The following is a 21,101-nucleotide window of genomic DNA, read 5'->3' on the forward strand; positions in this document are numbered from 1 at the left end:
AGAAGGCAATGGCAACCCACTCCAGTACTCTTGCCTGGAAAATCCCATGGACAGAGGAGACTGGTAGGCTGCAGTTCATGGGGTCGCAAAGCGACTGAGCAACTTCACTTTCACTTTTCACTTTCATGCACCGGAGAAGGACATGGCAACCCACTCCAGCATTCTTGCCTGGAGAATCCCAGGGATGGGGGAGCCTGGTGGGCTGCCATCTATGGGGTCGCACAGAGTCGGGCATAACTGAAGCAACTTAGCAGCAGCAGCAGCAGTGTGCTATTTGCTAAATTCTATCTCTATTTTCCACTATACTTAATTTCTGGTCCCCATGCATTTTACTGGCTTGCACCATAATCTTGATGCCATTGCAAAATGGGCATGAAGGTTTTGTGTACAATAAGAAAAATTAACCTCTTCAAAACTGCTTCTTTTCTAGATCGATGAACATTCCTATTAGTAACTGCATGCAAGTTGGTAGAGCATCTGTCTCCTGGTTTGCTTCCTTGTCAAATTTACAGATTATTCTGCATAACTTTTCACCCTGAATGTGCACTCTACAAGACATAGGTAAAAAAGAACACAGCCAAGTGCAACACTCTTTCTTTAGAGAATGAACATGCAGTGCAAATTCATGCTGTGAGGATCTGCAAAGCTCCTTGAGCCTATGAACAGGTGTGAAAAAGGTTGCAACAATCTGGAAAGCATATTTTAGACCAACTACTATTGTATTATTTAGGTAACAATGAAACTATTTACCCACAAAAAGCAGTTTATAATACTGATTTTTAATAGGAGAATATAACTTTGAGAATCTAAATGTTAAAATGGTCCCCCATTAGAGAATGCACAGGTAAATAATTTAAAAAGTCAAAATCAAAATACTGACAATACTCACATATTTTATACATAAAAAGATATGCTTTCTCCAGTTTGAATCACAAAAATATATTTCTTTGCAAAAGCTAAAAAGAGTAGAATCCAGATCCTGAATATTTAATATAAAATAAAATGATATTTATTTTTAAGTGCATTCTACATTCAACACAACTGCATACTCACAACAAATCTATTGCGTTGCCCTGACATAGTTACTGCAAAGGTTTTTCCTTTACTATCCCAAGGGCCCAATTGATTTATCTGCCAGAAGCCTAAAGCCCCAAAATAAGATAGCTTTGAGTTTACAGAGGTCATTTTTCATTGTCTAAATAAAAATTTCTAAACAAAAATCTCTCATCCTGTTAACCGCAGGGTCCTTATCTCCCCAGAGGCTACAGCAACCTGAAAGAAGCCATTTCAATTCTTTCATGAAGAAAGATAAAAGCAAGTTTTCGATTAGAAAGCCCAGCAAAGCCTTCTTATTAAATAGTGGTAACAGGAACTAGTTGAAAAGGTAAAACTGTTCTAGGATGGGGCAGAGGAAAGAGGGAAATTATTATGCATGAGACAAACCTTATACAGGGAGTGCAAAGACAATTGAAGACAGTGACATTCAAGGAGCCAAAAGGCAGTTTATGAATCCTTGTAACTCCTCACAGTTGTTTTACCCAGCTCCTTAATAAACTGCCTAGTTCTATCAAGCATGTTCTCTTAATTGTGTGTGCCCACTTTTATCAACTAACATTAACTATGTGTCTCGATAATTATGCATTCAGGCCCATCTTCTCTGATCTGTCATCATTCAAAGTGCTTATGCAGCACAGGCAGGGGTGGAATGTGGCATGCTATCCTAGCTTCAGAATAATAGATTTTGTGAGGCTAAGCTAAAAGGAAATTATCAAAAATTACTTCATAGACTAAGTTTTGATAAAGAAGATAAACATAGACACTAATGGTGATGCCTTGAGAAACAAACCAGAACTGTAGAAGCAAAGAAGGATGCTGCTATTTGAAAGAAAATCTGTTATAAATGAAGGAGAATAAAAAGCATAGCTCATATTTTAACACAGTTCTTTTAGCAAAACGTATAAGGAGAAAAGAAATCATCTGGGGGCATGTTTACACTAAAACATAAACTAGTTCATTTACCAATTAAAGTGCCAGCGTATCTTTCCTACAGTCTTTAAAAAGCAGAAAAGGCCTGAGGTTGGGGTTGGGGGTGGGGTACTTATATCAGTAAACATTTTCTAAAAATCTTTCTGTTTGTCCTCTAAACATGCATCCTATTAATTTTTTAGATTTTTATTAGTTTAAATTTTGACATAAAGGTACCTCCAGACAAGAATAAACAGTCAGACACAGTCTATAAAATGTCTGGCTTACTTTGTCTTCCATTCTTAGCCTTGGTGTATTAACAAATAATGAATATAACTTTATTTACCTCTGTTTAGGTACATATTCTGAAAAGCATTTGAAGATACCCTTAATTATGTACCTAACAAAGAAAATATTTCAACTCATTTCTTCTAAGAAAATATGAAAATAAGATTTCTATGCATTAATTTTAAAATTTGTCAAAACCTGAAGGTTACCTAATAAAATACTTTCAGAAAGTATGGCTTCATATTAAGTATTTTCATGCTACTATTATTATATCTGATAGAAAAGATCTAAATTTTCTAATATTCTGTAGAGAACTAATCTTAGTGGATTCAGACAGAAGTCATGTTGCTCAAAACCAAACAAAGAATGAGAATACCACAGAAGGATTTTTTTCTCTGCGTGTGTATATAATTTTGTTTTTGTTTTTTGTACAATAGTTATGGTGATTAAGTGGTAATACCTGATTTGAACATTTTTTAGCCCAAATCATCTTGACTATTTTCTATAGGGCATAACTTTAAAGATTAATTTATCACTAGTTTATGTGTTACAAGGAACCCAATACTGTCTCATAAGAAAATATGTGTCCATGAGGCCACCTTCAGGCAAAGTGTGAGGGTTTCCTATCCAGTGATGAGTCTTCTTTTATGCTTCAAGTATTGCTTATAAGGTACTAAACACATGACCAGTTTTACTGTTTATGAGATATCTGGATCTGCCCAGAATCGGAAGTACAAAATACTCCTTCCTTGGCCTCCATCAGAGAGTGGAATATTTATTTCCTAGATCTTACATGCCCATCAAAATCCAAACTAAGGAAATTATGATGCTTAAGGGGGAAAAAAAAAAAACTGAAAGGTATTCCCTCCTCGGCAAGTTAAAATCTGCTTCCTGTGTCTCTTGAGAAGATCATACATGGCTTCAGTTGGCCTCCTATACACTTGATACTGGTAAGCTGTTTTTTGATGCCCCTACCCACTCTTTAGAAGAATGCATACAACAAGCAACTCTATAAAATTCCTAATTATATTTCATGCGTAAGTAAGTCTGAAGAAGATATTACCTCATATCAGAATCCACATAAGAAATTTTACTTAGAAATCAGTGCTCAAAAATAACTTCCCCTGAGAAACTACTAGAGCTTATCTTTGTCAATATTAAGCTTTAGACAATTGATTTTATCTATTTTGTTCTTTTTTTTTTTTTTTTGTATTTTACAATTATGCGTACGTGCTTAGTGACAGTCTTGTCCAACTCTTTGCAATCCTATGGACTGTAGCCCACCAGGTTACTCTGTCCATGGGACTTTTCCAGGCAAGAATACTGGAGTGGATTACCATTTCCTTTCCAGGGGAACTTTCTGACTTGGAGATTGAACCCAACTCTCCTGCATCGCAGAGGGATTCTTTATCACTGAGCCCCCTAGGAAGCTTTTACAACAATAAATAATTTCAAACACTTTGGGAAACAGAGTGTGGCATAAATAATAAATGGAATGGTTAAAATGATTGTACTCACATTACAAATAATACAAATTAAAAGGAACACCTAATACACATTGTGGGAACAATGGAAACAGTGGCTGGAGTTTATTTTGGGGGGACTCCAAAATCACTGCAGATGGTGACGGCAGCCATGAAACAGAAAGATGCTTACTCCTTGGAAGGAAAGTTATGGCCAATCTAGACAGCATATTAAAAAGCAGAGACATTACTTTGTCAACAAAGGTCCATCTATTCAAGGCTATGATTTTTCCAGTGGTCATGTATGGATGTGAGAGTTGGGCTGTGAAGAAAGCTGAGTGCTGAAGAATAGATGCTTTTGAACTGTGGTGTTGGAGAAAACTCTTGAGAGTCCTTTGGACTGCAAGGAGATCCAACCAGTCCATCCTAAAGGAGATCCGTCCTGGGTATTCATTGGAAGGACTGATGTTGAAGCTGAGACTCCAATACTTTGGCCACCTGATGCAAAGAGCTGACTCATTTGAAAAGAGCCTGATGCTGGGAAAGATTGAGGGCAGGAGGAGAAGGGGATGACAGAGGATGAGATGGTTGGATGGCATCACCAACTCGATGGACATGGGTTTGGGTAGACTCTGGCAGTTAGTGATGGACAGGGAGGCCTGGCGTGCTGCGGTTCATGGGGCCACAAAGAGTCGGACACGACTGAGAGACTGAACTGAATAAACATTGGCCTGCATAATAGTCACGGAAGTTGTAAAGGGATGTCTAGAGGCAGATGTTCGTCCATTGTTAGTGCAGTTGTTCACAGTGCCAGCGGGGACCAAATTGTTCCATCTTTCTGCACTGGTATCATTAGACTGTTACTTTTTTTTCATGTCTGCACTTTTTTACTCTTAGCGTTACTACCATTCCTAAATAATACTATATTCAAAGATAAGAGGCAGAGTGAAGGCACAGTACCAGCCATGCTTATGTCAGGAAGAGAGTATCACCAGATGCCCCAGCAGACTTTTCCTCAGGCCTCATTGGCTGTAACAAGAACACACAGTCCCCTCTTGCTGCAAGGGCAGCTGAAAAAGAGAGTACTCAGCTTTCTGAGATGGCAAAAGAAAGGGTAGTATATTCAGCAAGTAGATACCAAAAACAATATAAAATAAAACAAAACAAAAAGAGCTTCAAAATACTCATTATTAAGTTCAGAAAGAATAAGTTACTATATATGTGGTTCTAAGTCAGGAAGATTCCCCTGGAGAAGGGAATGGCAACCCACTCCAGTATTCTTGTCTGGAGAATTCTGTGGACAGACCATGGGGTTGAAAAGAGTCAACACAACTGAGCAAGTAACACAATTTCACAGGTACTTTTCACCGTAAGTGTACTTGCTGTAGGCATCTTTGACACAAGCATTTTTGTCATAAATATTTTTGCCACATAACTAATTGGCTAAGTCCATTTTGCCATGACAAGAAAGAACTAGTTGACATTTTAGTCTGACAATTTGGTTTCATGTGTTAAAATGCCGTATGCTTCTTCCAGTTAAAGACAATATTGATGGCTTTATGGAGCTGAAAATTTTCCTGAAGAATTTTTTTTTTTTTATTTTCAAACATACTACATTAGAAGATAAACAGGCCAAGAAACTCAAAGGCACAGAGTTGAACCCACGTTCCCCATAGAAATTTGGAACATCTAACATATGTGGCAATATGCCAAGAACAAACAACAGTGAAGCAACGTTCACAATACAATAGAAACCTCAGGTACAAATACACATCCTAGTATTTGGAAACATACCTCTATTAATGAAGGAAGCAATTTAAGTGAAAAAAGAAAAAGCATCATGTTGAGTGGTGATCCAAGTGAATGACAGAAAAATAAAAGTATACTACCGTGAATGAATGCAAATACTTAACGTGCAATCTACAAAAGAAAGTCAGTTATTTGCGCAGTATGCCATGAATCTACACACATTTTAAATGTAACCAAATATTTTGTATTTTTCATGTGTCAACTTTGCTATTCATGTTTCCTATTTCCTTTTATATTTTTCTTTTATTCTTTGTTATTTTATCATTTGTAGCAAAATTGCCTGATGGCCAATTACTTGCACAACAAAAATGCTGCAGCAAAAATGTACATGGCAAACGGTGAAAAGACTAAACATGATATTGAGTATGAGAGTACTACAAAATAGTTGAGCAAGTTGTAGAGTTTTGTCTTTCCAATGTGGATGGTTACTTTTTAAATGTGTTAATTGTGATGGCATCTTACTATCATTACCTACGATCTCAAGGCCAAGAATAAAGTTAAAGTGAAGTTCAATCTTGTGAAAGTGACTGTAATTTGCATATCAAATAGAGTTCTTAATGATGTCTAATTTCTTTAGCCATTTTTTGTTAGACTTGATAGGTCATCCTTGGTCTCACATTGCATTATGGGTGGAAAAGAATAAAATGTGAACTCTGCCTGTACCTTTTTTCGCACCCTGTTTCTGTTTTCTTTATTCTTATTATATTTGTGCTTTCTTTGAAAAAATCTTTTTAAGTCCCACATTTCTTTTACAAGCTTCATGTACTGCAAATGAGTAATGAAATCCATAAATCCACTTAATTAGGAATACAGAATTATAATATTTAGCATTTACCTTAGTATGTGTCAGCACAGTTCAAAAGGGTTTGGTCATATTTGCACATTTAATCATCACAAAAGCCAAACAAGATAGGTACTATTAGTTAACTATATGTTATAGATGTAAAATGTGAGGCTCATTGAGGGTTTAGTGGCTACTCCACTAGTGAATAGCTGAGATTGAACTCAAAAACAGACTGCTCTAATCCCAAAGCATCTTTTCTTCACCACCCTACCAATAAATCAGTTAACTGAATCAAAATTCAACCAAGCAAATGAAATAGAATTTTAAGACATACTTATGGTCTAGAAAAAGTAAAACAAGATCAATACAATGGTATAGATGTACTGAAGGAAAACCACTGGGAAATTTCAACCCATTTTTACACTTGTATATATGGTAGAGTACAACAAAGTTATATCCCAAGTATAATGATGAGCATCAGAATATTCTCAATTACTTTAATTTCTAAGAAAAGAAAGATTGGAATAGTTTTTTCTTTATACTCAGAGGGAGAGGGAGAGGGTGGGATGATTTGGGAGAATGACATTCTAACATGTATACTATCATGTGAATTGAATCGCCAGTCTATGTCTGACGCAGGATGCAGCATGCTTGGGGCTGGTGCATGGGGATGACCCAGAAAGATGTTATGGGGAGGGGAGGTGGGAGGGGGGTTCATGTTTGGGAATGCATGTAAGAATTAAAGATTTTAAAATTTAAAAAATAAAAAACTAAAAAAATAAAAAATAAAAAAAAATAAAAAATAAAAAAAAAATTGATAACCAACAAATGACCTACTGTTTAGCACAGGGAACTCTGCACAATATTCTGTAACAACCTAATTGGGAAAAGAACTGAAAAAGAGTAGATACATGTATATGCATACCTGAATCACTTCGTTGTACACATGAAACTAATGTGTTAATCAACTATACTCCAATATAAAACAGATAAATAAAACTGTTCATTTTACAAAAAAAAAAAAAAAAAGCTGTAAGCCAAAAGAGTATTCTAAGCTCTCAGCCAAAAAGGGGAATTCAATGAATTTTAAACCATCATTCAGTTAACATACCACCTTACCTGCCTCCTGAGAAATCTGCATGAAGGTCAAGAAGCAACAGTTAGAAACAGACATGGAACAATGGACTGGTTCCAAATTGGGAAAGTAGTACATCAAGTCTGTTTATTGTCACCTTGCTTATTTAAATGTATGCAGAGTACATCATGCGAAATGCCAGGCTGTATGTAGCACAAGCTGGAATCAAGATTGCACGGAGAAATATCAATAACCTCAGATATGCAGATGACACCACCTTTATGGCAGAAAGTGAAGAAGCACTAAAGAGCCTCTTGGTGAAAGTGAAAGAGGAGAGTGAAAAACCTGGCTTAATTCTCAGCATTCAAAAAACTAAGATCATGGCATCTGGTCCCATCACTTCATGGGAAGAAAAAAGTGGAATGGAAACAATGATGGATTTTTATTTTCTTGACCTCCAAAAATCACTGCAGATGGTGACTACAGTCATGAAATTAAAAGACACTTGTTCCTTGAAGAAAAGCTATGACAAACCTAGACAGCATATTAAAAAGCAGAGATATTACTTTAATAACAATGTTCTGTCTAATCAAAGCTATGGTTTTTCCAGTAGTCATATATGATTATGAGAGTTGGACCATAAAGAAGACTGAGCATCAAAGAATTGATGCTTTTGAACTGTGGTGCTGGAGAAGACTCTTAAAAGTCCCTTGGACTACAAGGAGATCCAACCAGTCCATCCTAAAGGAAATCAGTCCTGAATTTTCATTGTAAGGACTGATGCTGAAGCTGAAACTCCAATACTTTGGCTACCTGATGCAAAGAAACGACTCACTGGAAAATACCCTGATGCTGGGAAAGATTAAAGGCAGGAGGAGAAGGGGACAAAAGAGGATGAGATGGTTGGATGGAACCACTGAATTCATGGACATGAGTTTGAGCAAACTCTGAGAGTTGGTGACGGACAAGGAGGCCTGGTGCACTGCAGTCCATGGGGTCACGAAGAACTGGACACGACTGAGCGACTGAACCAAACTGACTGTCAGCGTTTAAGAATGCCAGTAGGAATGTCACCAGAAAATTTAGCATTTATTGAATTCACTACTTTTTCTGTTTCAATGAAAGTTCAGTTGTTTATGTCACCTTTGAATTTATAAGATATTTAAGGATAGAGATCTCGTGATGTTTTATATATATTTTTTCATGGCTGCAGTCACCATCTGCAGTGACTTTTGAGTTTAAGAAAATAAAGTCTCTCACTGTTTTCCTTGTTTCCCCATCTATTTGCCATGAGGTGATGGGACCAGATGCCATGATATTAGTTTTTTGAATGTTGAGTTTTAAGTCAGCATTTTCACTCATCTCTTTTATTTTAATCAAAAGGCTCTTTAATTTCTCTTTGCTTTCTGCCATAACAGTAGTGTCATCTGCATATCTGAGGTTATTGATATTTCTCCCTGCAATCTTGATTCCAGCTTGTGCTTCATCCAGCCTGGCATTTCGCATGATGTACTCTGCGTACAAGTTAAATAAGCAGGGTGACAATACACAGTCTTGATGTACTCCTTTCCCAATTTGGAACCAGTCTGTTGTTCCATGTCCAGTTCTAAATGTTGCTTCTTGACCTTCATACAGATTTCTCAGGAGGCAGGTAAGGTGATCTGGTATTTCCATCTCTTTAAGAGTTTTCCAAATTTTGTTGTGATCCACACAGTCAAGGGCTTTGACACAGTCAATAAAGCAGAAATAAATGTTTTTCTGAAACTCTCTTGCTTTTTCTATGATCCAACAGATGTAGGCAATTTGATCTCTGGTTCCTCTGCCTTTTCTAAATCCAGCTTGAACATCTGGAATTTCACAGTTTACATAACTACTAAAGCCTGGCTTGGAGAATTTTGAGCATTACTTTGCTAGCATGTGAGATGAGTGCAATTGTGTGGTAGTTCAAACATTCTTTGGCATTGCCTTTCTTCTTGATTGGAATGAAAACTGACTTTTTCCAGTCCTGTGGCCACTGCTGAGTATTCCAAAGTTGCTGGCATATTGAGCGCTACCATGAGTATATTGGGGTCAGTAAGTTAGTCCACATGTAATAGAATTGTGCTGACTCTCACTGAACCGACCTCATATTGCACCTTAATCCAACTAAAATATCACAGTCTCCTCCATCCTCAGCTTCTTGTGGCTCTTATTTTAACAGATTTAAACTAGAGTTTTAAATATTCACTTACTTATTCTTCCTAGACTTCCCTGGTGGCTCAGATGGTAAAGCATCTGCCTACAATGCAGGAGACCTGGGTTCAATCCCTGGGTGGGGAAGATCCTCTGGAGAAGGAAATGGCAACCCACTCCAGTACTCTTGCCTGGAAAATCCCATGGGAGGAGCCTGATAGACTAGTGCCATTGCCTTCTCTGAGACTACAGTCCTTGGGGTCACAAAGATTCGAACACGACTGAGTAACTTTACTTACTTATTCTTAAATTTTGCTGCAATAGCAGACTTTTGTTTTAACTCTCAGATGAGGTAGCAAAATTTCATTAAAATTCAATTATCCAATAAAATGAAACTTTCATTTAGTCTATAGCCATGTGTCCTCTGATCCATTCCAAATAGATGCTTTGCAGATAGCATCTTCACTTCTAGATCATGTTATGGGAGAAGACTCTTGAGAGTCCCTTGAACTGCAAGGAGATCCAACCAGTTCATCCTAAAGGAAATCAGTCCTTAATATTCATTGGAAGGATTGATGTTGAAGCTGAAACCAATACTTTGGCCACCTGATGGGAAGAACTGACTCACTGGAAAAGACCCTGATGCTGGGAAAGATTGAAGGCAGGAGGAGACAGAGACGAAAGCGGATGAGATGGTTGGACAGTATCACCAACTTGATGGACAGGAGTTTAAGCAAGTTCCGGGAGTCGGTGATGGACAGGGAAGCCTGGCACGCTGCAGTCCATGGGGTCACAAAGAGTCAGACACGACTGACTGACTGAACTGGATTGAACTGAACTGATGGGAAATAGGCTGCTTCGTGTTTGCCGACTTCCTATTCTTTTTGAGAATTTGGCTGTTTCACTCTGTTTTACTATTAATCTCTAAAGCGATAAAACTTCTCTCAAATAACTTAGATTTAGGTGCAAAATCTGATGTAAAGCAGATTCAAACTTATTGATAAAAAAATCAATAGTGCAGAAGTTCCCAGAGATCTGAACTGATGGCTTGATACAATTGTTATATACCGTGATACACATTATTTTACCTTCTTTTCATCAAACCAGCCTGTTTTTTATATTTCAAACCACTTCCCAAAATGTGAGAAATCTTATTAGCTCTTTTATGTTAAGGTCTTTCTACAACAAGACATTACCAAACTTTCACATTGGAACATGAATCTATCTCATAGTTGAGGATTGGTGGAATATATTATCAAGTAAATTGTGCTCAAAATAATGCATCCAGTCCTATTTAGATATGTTTGAAACTTTCTTTCAGTTCAGTTCAGTTCAGTCACTCAGTCGTGTCTGACTCTTTGCGACCCCATGAATTGCAGCACACCAGGCCTCCCTGTCCATCACCAACTCCTGGAGTTCACTCAGACTCACGTCCACTGAGTCAGTGATGCCATCCAGCCATCTCATCCTCTGTCGTCCCCTCCTCCTCCTGCCCCCAATCCCTCCCAGCATCAGAGTCTTTTCCAGTGAGTCAACTCTTCGCATGAGGTGGCCAAAGTACTGGAGTTTCTGCTTTAGCATCATTCCCTCCAAAGAAATCCCAGGGCTGATCTCCTTCAGAATGGACTGGTTGGATCTCCTTGCAGTCCAAGGGACTCTCAAGAGTCTTCTCCAACACCACAGTTCAAAAGCATCAATTCTTCAGCGCTCAGCCTTCTTCACAGTCCAACTCTCACATCCATATATGACCACTGGAAAAACCATAGCCTTGACCCTATGGACCTTAGTCGGCAAAGTAATGTCTCTGCTTTTCAAAATGCTATCTAGGTTGGTCATAACTTTTCTTCCAAGGAGTAAGCGTCTTTTAATTTCATGGCTGCAGTCACCATCTGCAGTGATTTTGGAGCCCAAAATATTCTTTAAAGTTGTTTTAATCCATCCATCTATTCTCCCATACAACAAACATTTATTAGGAAAACTGAATATATGTATACTCTGCTAGGTGGCTTTACCTTCAATCTTATCTCATATGTAAGAATAGTTGCTTGGCCCAGAAAAAGCTCAAACAAATCCAAGCATTTTTATGAATATAAATAAAACCATATTATAGAAAATTGATAATTTCAATTAGGATATTGATAATATCCCGGAATGTTTGCAGGTAAGACTTTGCAGGAAGTTCAGCTTACTCCATGATTTATTTGTCAGCCACATTCCCAGTTAAGACTATTAGTACACAAATGATAGAACTGGTCAGATAAATTCAGGGAATATTAATGTAGTTTCTTGCCTCTAGTTGCTGATAATCTCATGGAATCTCATGCAATCTCTAATAAAAATTATATATTTGTTAGATTGCAAAAATAAATATAGAATCTAATATAATTTTAAGCCATTTCAAGTGACATAAGAATATAATAATTTAGGTGTGGTGTTCCAACTAGAAGTTTTCAGGAAAAGTTTCCCAGAGTAGGTGGTATTCTAGCTGAATTTTACAAGATGAGCTTTTATTTGGCCAGAAAACGATAGGTGAGGAAAGCATCAAGGCACAGAGAACAGCGCCAGGACAGGTGTGCAGAGTAGGCAGGGAACTACACCCACTTAAATATGATTAGGGGTAAGGCATGAGGTATACTAGTGGGACCTGGGGCTGGAGACCATATGGTCTCCATTTTAAAAATGGTCAGGCTACTTCAAAAAACTCAAAATGTACCACAGATCAAAAGGAGCCAGTGAAGAGATTTAAAGGGAAATGAAATAATTGGGCTTTAGGTTTACATTTTAGCATGATTGCTCTAAGTCCAACACTGCTGTAAAAGAACTAAGAAAGAAAAAATGGAGGCAATGTCTCCTATTCAATATCAGGAAGAGGAGATTTTCTGAAGAGCCCTCTCTCCCAGGAGGATCTGTTCATGCTGTGGATGTTTGAAGCTGTGGGTCTTCTGTTCATACGTGATTCTGACCTCACATCACCTGGGCGCCTTCTCCTCCCCTCATGAATTATGCCTCATGCCCTGATTATCTTGCCTTATGACCTGATTTCACTTCCTTAATCTTCTCATTCTTTAAGACCCCAGTCAACTTGGACCAACTATTTTCTCCTGAGAAAATGACAATAAAAAAGAAGCAAATAAGTTTGTATTGTTCAAAATAACAGTATTCTAAATGTATAGCATTAATGCCATGTTTATGTATTTCACATACCTATTCTTTAAAAAAACAGATAGTTTGGCTCTATTTAATTAGCTTCTGTATATATTATGCTTACCCAGTGATATCTATGTTTTAGGATAAAAATAGCTTTAGTAGATCCATATGCAATACCAGCCACTGACATAAAGAATACATAATGAAACTGTTATATTGCAAGAGAAAAAGCAGATGATTAATTTCCAAATATTTTTAGTGGAGTGTTAATAGAGAAACAAATAATATAATTATTGTGTATGGGCACTCACACAGACTCATATACACACAAAAACTATACAAAACATCATTTTTCTATTTTAAGCTATGTCATTGAACTTACTTGGTTACTAGAAAAATATTTTAGAAAGCACCCTGAAACAGCACTGTGGAGATGTAAGAGAAAAAAAAATTCCACTACTACATAGCTTTCAGTGTAGAACCCATAATGTCCTTGATGGAGACCATCATGTATTGGGACACATATGCTGTTTTCTACTATTTCTTTGATTAGCCCTCATTCTTGCTCTTCAGGGTTTCTATCATAATACAAGAAAATAAAATTTTAAGCCCAGAAGGATTTTTACAGTAATGCAAGCTATTGATCGGTGCAATTTTTTCAACCAAAGCTTACTATTGCATCCAGATTCCTTACAGCTCCAATATGCCCAGTGGGTTAATATTAGGTAAGGTACAAGCTGTTAGAAAACTACCAGTAATTTTTCTCCCTCAATGTTGCTACATAGTTCAAGCTCCTGTGGGGCAATAACAAAACTTTATTTTTTGCTTTTGTCCAAACCTCAGATTTCAGACATATTCTGAGTAATAAAGATCAGCCATCAAACATGTATTCAAACCATGATTTTCTTGTGTTGGTTAATCCTAAGATATTGGGGCATAGCCATGCCTATTGTCCAGCCCAGAAATACATCTTAAACACCTGCCATCTCCCCCTATTCCCAGAAGGCCATGGATGAACTATATATAGTGATTGCTATTGCTTTCTCTAACTGGACATTTTAACTTTCCACTATCTGCTTCCCCAGGCTCTGCTTTGAATCTTCTTCTTCCGACTCCTGATCTTAGTCCTTTGGTTTGTAGCTAAGTCCATCCTATGTCTAATCTCGAGAGATTGTCTCTGTTTCATAGGCAGTTTTATAGGAGGCTTAAGCTTCAATGTCCTTCATTTGCACAGGCCATTTTCATGATCCCTGGATTGGGAAGATCCCCCTAGAGGAGGGAATGGCAACTCACTCCAGTATTCTTGCCTGGAGAATTCCCATGGACAGAGGAGCCTGCAGAGCTACGGTCCATAAGATCACAAACAATTAGACACGACTGAAGCGACTTAGCACTCGCACTCTCATGACCCTGAATGGGAAACTAGCAATTTTCATTTACATTGAAAAGTAAGAATTTGGGGGACTTCCTTGGAAGTCCAGTGGTCAAAAATCCACACTTCCAATGCAGGGGGTGTGGATTTGACCCCTTGTTGAGATCTTGCATTCTGCATGGCATGGCCAAAAAAAGAAAAAGTTAGAAATTGTATTTTTTCTCACAGATGACCACCCATACATTTATGAGGCTTTTGATGCCACAAAACTTAGATCTGCCCCTAATTTCATCCCTATATTAGCTTTTCGGTTGAGGTTCCCCTTGTAGAACTGTTCTCTTCAGCCTCACCAACTGGGTTCTCCTCGCTGAGGCCCACAGCTATGTTCCAGCTTGACTTAGGCTTTTGCACAAAAAGCCATGCCAGTCTCATCTCTGGGCCCTGCTTATCAGCATACGAGAAGAAAAACCTGAACTGCTGCTGCTGATGATGCTGCTAAGTCGCTTCAGTCGTGTCCGACTCTGTGCGACCCCATAGACGGCAGCCCACCAGGCTCCGCAGTCCCTGGGATTCTCCAGGCAAGAACACTGGGGTGGGTTTCCATTTCCTTCTCCAATGCATGAAAGTGAAAAGTGAAAGTGAAGTTGTTCAGTTGCGACCCCACGGACTGCAGCCCACCAGGCTCCTCTGTCCATGGGATTTTCCAGGCAAGAGTACTGGAGTGGGGTGCCATTGCCTTCTCCAAAACCTGAACTAGTATAAGACAAATATTACCCTAAGAGCATATATGTGAATAAAATGCAAAATTAAGTCCCCAAGATAGGATAGAAAACAGGTTACTTTCATCTGCTGCTGGTTTCTCTGGGACATATCCTAGAATCACATGAAAACTGGGAAAAAGAAAGCTATTGATACTTCTAATGCAGACATATCTAAATATCTCTGAGTGACAACATTTAGCCACAGATAGAGGGTCCTGAAAGTATGTTTGTTTCCACCTAAATGTTGGCACCATTGGAGACTACAGCCCAACTGGATAAAGCTGTACATGTGGGGCTGTCCACCTGCAGAATGGCAGGTGGAAAATTATTCAGGGGAAAGAGTTTAATTGGTGACCTTTAAAATAATGATTCATTACCTTAAAACACTTTTATTATGTCAGCGTGAGTGCTTCAATTGAAACTAATGTATTTAAATCAAAAACAGTAGGTCTTATTTAACCTATCTTAACCAAAAAAAAGTACATTTTAAAGAATTTGTTGGAATTCTTCACTTTTCCTTCCCCTTCCCTCATCCTCCTTTCATCCTTTTCTTTTGCTCTTTTCTGTGCTACTTTCTTCCTCTTTTCTTCTTTTCTTCCCTTCTTTCTTTCTTCTTCCCCTCCCTCTGTTAAAGCCATGCTTTTATTACTTGGGCATTCTCCAATTGTTCATTTGCAAATGATTGTATCTGCAGAGTAGTCTCTAACTCTAAATAGTCAAAATCCTTTCTCCATTTCCTGGAAGCAGCTGGCCAAAAATGACTTCAGAAATAACTCTTCCAACCAGGCAAAGAAATCTGGCAGACCAGTGTTCAACTTTTGATTTGACTCTTACTACTTACTACCTGCGGAGAAGGCAATGGCACCCCACTCCAGTACTCTTGCCTGGAAAATCACATGGACAGAGGAGCCTGGTGGGTTGCAGTCCATGGGGTCGCTAAGTCGGACACGGCTGAGCGACTTCACTTTCACTTTTCACTTTCATGCATTGGAGAAGGAAATGGCAACCCACTCCAGTGTTCTTGCCTGGAGAATCCCAGGGACAGGGGAGCCTGGTAGGCTGCAGTCTATGGGGTCGCACAGAGTCAGACATGACTGAACTGACTTAGTAGCAGCAGCAGCAGTAGCAGTTACTACCTGGAGTTGCTTGGGTATGGAAGTGAGATAATATTTGTAAAGTAGCCGCTGAGCTTCTGGACCCTTAATTAAGGTTAGTTCACTGCATTGGCCCTCAGAGTCTAATGATTGGTCCTCTATTACCTCATTGCACATATTTTTGTATGTCCAGCCCAAAGGCAACCCTTTTAGCTCTTATATTTGGCCTGGATTTTCCCAGAAAGAGTAACTGAGAAAATTAACAACCTATTAAATGATATGCTGAAAGTGTTGCATGACTCACAAAAACAAGATTTTTATATGCTAACATGGATCTGAACCTAGAGCAGACATATGCAGGCGGCTACTCCAGTACCAAGAAAATAAATGGCCGGGTAAAAGCTATATTTACTAGAACATGTTTGTGATTTTTGAAGGAAAATTTTGTGACCAGTTTTCATTATATTCTGGGCTATGTAACTTTATGGCATACACATTTATAAATAAAAGTATGAGAGCCTCTAAATCACTGACTTAGGCTGAAATGATGCCTCTAGGGTTTGGGATTATAAAAAAATAAAAGGAGACTGAGCAGGGATCATAAGGCAATATCCTACAGGAAGCAAATTGATACCTGGGATTACAGTAGCAATTCTTTTCTGGCATTCACGAAGGAACATATTTTAGATAAACAAATAGGCGGAACATTTTGGATCTCTGTAAATAGATCTAAAAAGTCAGGCAAGAGCCTTTCCCTATATGGGTGCAAATGACATCATTCATAACCTTTCGAGCAATTGGTGCATTTTGGAGAGCTATAATTTGCAGATATGATACTGAAGTTGAACTATTCACTCTATTTAACATTATAGTACTATTGGCAGAACATGAGAAAGACAAGCTATGACTAAATTTCTCATGACTATTTTTTCAATAAGAAAATTTCACCTGTAACATTTCCATATTAAAAATGTGTTTAGATATTAAATATGTGTTTTTTTCTATATCTGAAAAAAATGCTGATTTATTCCTATATCAATCTTTTAGGCCAAATGCCATAATGGCTATTTTTCTAATGGATGTACAGGCATAGGAAGTTAAGTGACACACAGAAGAGATCCTAAACCACAGTCATTTTCTATCTTTTAGTCATATGGTCCAAAGTATCATTGTGCAAAGTACTGAGTGAGGAGTTTAGAGGAGCTTGAAATGAAAAAGAAAATGTCGTATTATTCCTTAAGGAATTTAGAAACAATAGGAGAGAGGAAGTATTACACAAATATTTATGATGCAAGAAGCAGCTTAACATGTGCCATGAGAAATGTATAATCACTGGGTCATAGAGTTTCAAAGAAGGCAGAAGTCTGTCTAAGATAACTCAAAAAATCTTCATGAAAAAATGCTATTCAATCTAGATCTTGAATTATAAACAGAATGTGAAACAAAAAATATTGGTGAATTGTATTCTAAGAATCCGATTTGTTCCTCTTGAACAAAAACTCTTTGTTATCACCTCATAATAACAGATATTTTTTTACTTCTGTGCTCATAATTTACACCAATTATTTTGAATGGAATGTGAAGATCAGAGTATACTAGGGATAAGAAACAGCATGAACAAAGAAAAAAAACCCACTAACTCTCTACTGACTGCCATATTTGATGTCTAATGACCAGAGGCAGAGGGATGGAGGAGTGTTAGTGACTGACATCATCCTCTGCAGAACTCTGGGAGCACTGTAGCTTTAAAAAGAACACATATTCCCTAATGCCTTTAGTTGAGCACTTATTTTAAAATACATCAGGATAAAAAACATACATAGCAAATTACTACAGGTTTGTTATATTTTCTTTTTGTGTTTTTCCATTTACCTAACAATGAAAACCATTATATTATTTTTATTTTATTTGAATATCCATTCATCTGGATGGGGTACAGGATATAAACTGGTTATGCTGCTTTGATAAAGTGCATAAATTAGCCTCCCTTTTATTCAGGCCATTCCCTTTTATTATTTATAGTTATGCTCACCAAAAAGAACAAATAAATCCTGTGACGACACTATACAAGCCTCTGTTGGAAATATTAGTGTTCACATAACGCTAATCCCTTTCACAGGGTGAAGGCATTGCAAACAGCTCCTCAAGCCCTGAGTTTCCACTGTGCACTTAGGGTCACTCGTGGGCATCTACATAAACAAATGTCACTACTGGGTAAAAGGAGACATTCAGACACTCAGGACCTGGAGTAAAAATGGAATTCTTGACACATGGATAAACTAGAACTCCCACCTACTTAAAAATTACTCGCAAAATTGTTGCTAAAGTAACTTTCCTATTAATTCATGTTAATAGCTCTTGGGTTTGAAAACGTTATCTTGGGTCAGTGCTAGTATATTTCACCTTCTTCAAGGTAATAATTTAAGTAAATGTAAATGTAAGATATATCTGACTATATCATTCACATAAGCAGTGCAAAAATATTCAGAAACAACAGGGGGAAAATGCATTTGTATACTTCATTTGAATAAAATTAGTGAATCAGGTCCTCGCAAACTAAACTTGAGTGTGAAGGAAACGTATCCAGAGAGACAAGGGGCAGGGTGAGCAGGCGTTGCCAGAGGAGGGAGAGAAGGGGAAGATGTGGGAAGACCAAGCAAATAGCCTCTTTATACATTGAGACGGTTTTGAGAATAATAATGTGCTAGTTTCTTTCTTTCTTTCTTTCTTTTTTTTAATCCAAGTAGCTATTGAAGATTGTAATGATTTCAGTCTAAAAAGCAATGCTGGAAAGCCTCTTTGGAGATTGCCAACTCCCACTGTGCAGAAACACTGTGTTCCTGCGTGCTGGTGTAATGGAGACAAACAAAAGAAACACTTCAAGGAAAAGGGAGGCAGAAGAGGGAGGGCAGGAAAAGCGCGGAAGACGTGGTTCCCAGAAAAACAGTAAGAGTTTTAGCTATGACCAAAAGCAAACATAACAACCCCCAGGTCTGAAACTGATATAAGTTAAATTAAAAGGTTAGCAATTTAAGCAATATAATACATAATGATATTCTCAGTCAAAACAATAGTCACTTGTCATCAACAATAATGATCCAGTCCCAGCTGCAGTGATACCAAATCCCCCCCACCACACACACACCCCTGCAACTGGCTCAGTTTGATTTCACCTTTTTGGATATCTGACTGGGCTCCTCTTGGGAGCAAATTTATTTGAAAGATTATTAGTTATGTAAACATCTTGTTCTATTGCCAGTCTGCTTGCACATATCTCTTTTTTTTCTCCCTTTTGGAAAAAATAAATATTTTAAAAATCAACATACATAACTACACAATGAAAGTATCCTAATTAAGACATCTCTTAGTTACTTCAGCTCCTATAAAGATTTAAACATGGCTTATTACCTCCAGATTCTGACCAAAGGTTAATAATAATTACTGTTTGCTTTCAAATGTTCTTAACACAAAACTTGCATGAGATGAAAACCATGTGAGGTGAAAATTGGTATTGTATGCACTTTCCGGAAAAGACTATGAAGATAAACATTTTAAGTAAGTGTATTTAAATTTGTTTTTAATCTCAGAAAATTTTATCACAGTGTCTGTTTTTAAAACTATGAAATGAGGATTAACTCTGCTTAATATCATTATTTCTGTACTAGGAACTGATGCTTCTTGGATAGTCATTATATGTCATTATAAATCAACATATAATTACTATGTTATTCACCATTGTATAAGGTTTATCTGTAGGTTTCATCAAAGTATTTTGGTGTTACTACGTTTCATATGGTGCAGCGCAAATGAAGCATCTACTTCTTGTAACCAGAAACATTCTCTGGATAAAATCACCCAGAATTATTCTGATATATGGTCTTCACATCCCTATTTGGAAAGCAAATTATTGCATCTGAAAACTGTGAAGAAAGGCAGTTCAGGGGGAAAAAAAAAAAGACATGGGCAAGATGCTGTGGCCAAAAACTGCAAACCACTAATGCTGTCAAAATTATTTTGAAAGTCACAAAATAATCTGAGAAACATATATTACTTAGCTCCTTTTTTAAAAGAGACATGATCTTGATTATGCTATCTTTATTATCACTGTGTTAAAAAGTTTAATTGTAAAATTTACCAATGTACAGTAAGTTCATTAATTATAATATAAAAATATTCTACCAATGGACACAAAATATCATTGAATGGTATTGTTTTATATAGTCCACTGAAATAATAGTTGTTTAATACAGTATTTATATACTTAATACCTGAGTAGCTATTAGCCATACCTGGTTATAAGATAGGAAAATAACAAAGAACAATATTGGAATTCTGCTCTTACTGACAATTGCTGTTCATGTTTCTCGAATAAAGAAAACATTTTTTCGCTTAATATTATTCAAGAAATTGAAAAATCTAGCTGTTAACTACAGGCAGATCCATTATTATTCATAATACTCAAATGTTTCATTTTGATATCTCATGTCCCTTTTGTTTTTAATTATTTATTATCAGTGCTAGCATATTATATATAATATGATGATAGTTATTATTACATAATGGCTAACATTTATGAAACATTTACCATGTGCCATGCATTTTTATAAGAGCTTTACATACACTGACACATTTAATTCTCATGACAACCTGAGAGATGTATTTTATTATCCCAATTATATAGATGAAAGGTTAAATAACTTGCCCAAGAGCAAATGCATTTTAAGTGGGAGTCAGAATTAAACCCTGGTAGTCTGCTTTGTACATAGTACTGCTGGTATTGGAAAGTCAAGGCATGACTAAATATATCTATATTTATTTGAATATATTCACATTATCATATGGTTATACTATTTCTAAGCAGTAGAATATGTATGATTTACCAATAAAATTGTAATACACTTTTCAGAGGAAACACTATTATCACATATGACCATCCATCCTCTGGAAAGCAAAATTTTTAAAGACAGAGTGAAGAAAAGAGAAAGGCATCTCTGAATGACCTCAAAAAAAGAAAGATGGAGGCCACCTAAGACTCCAAGGAGGAGCAATGGGCTAGAGTCACTCCCTTCCTTTACCTTGTCTCTTGATGATTTTAATATGGTTGTAGTTTGTATTATTCTCATTGCTTGCTTTTTATTTAAAAATAAAAGAAGTAAAAGACATGTTTGTCA

The sequence above is a fragment of the Ovis aries genome, chromosome 8, assembly GCF_016772045.2.
Source record: "Ovis aries strain OAR_USU_Benz2616 breed Rambouillet chromosome 8, ARS-UI_Ramb_v3.0, whole genome shotgun sequence".
In the NCBI taxonomy this organism is placed as follows: Eukaryota; Metazoa; Chordata; class Mammalia; order Artiodactyla; family Bovidae; genus Ovis; species Ovis aries.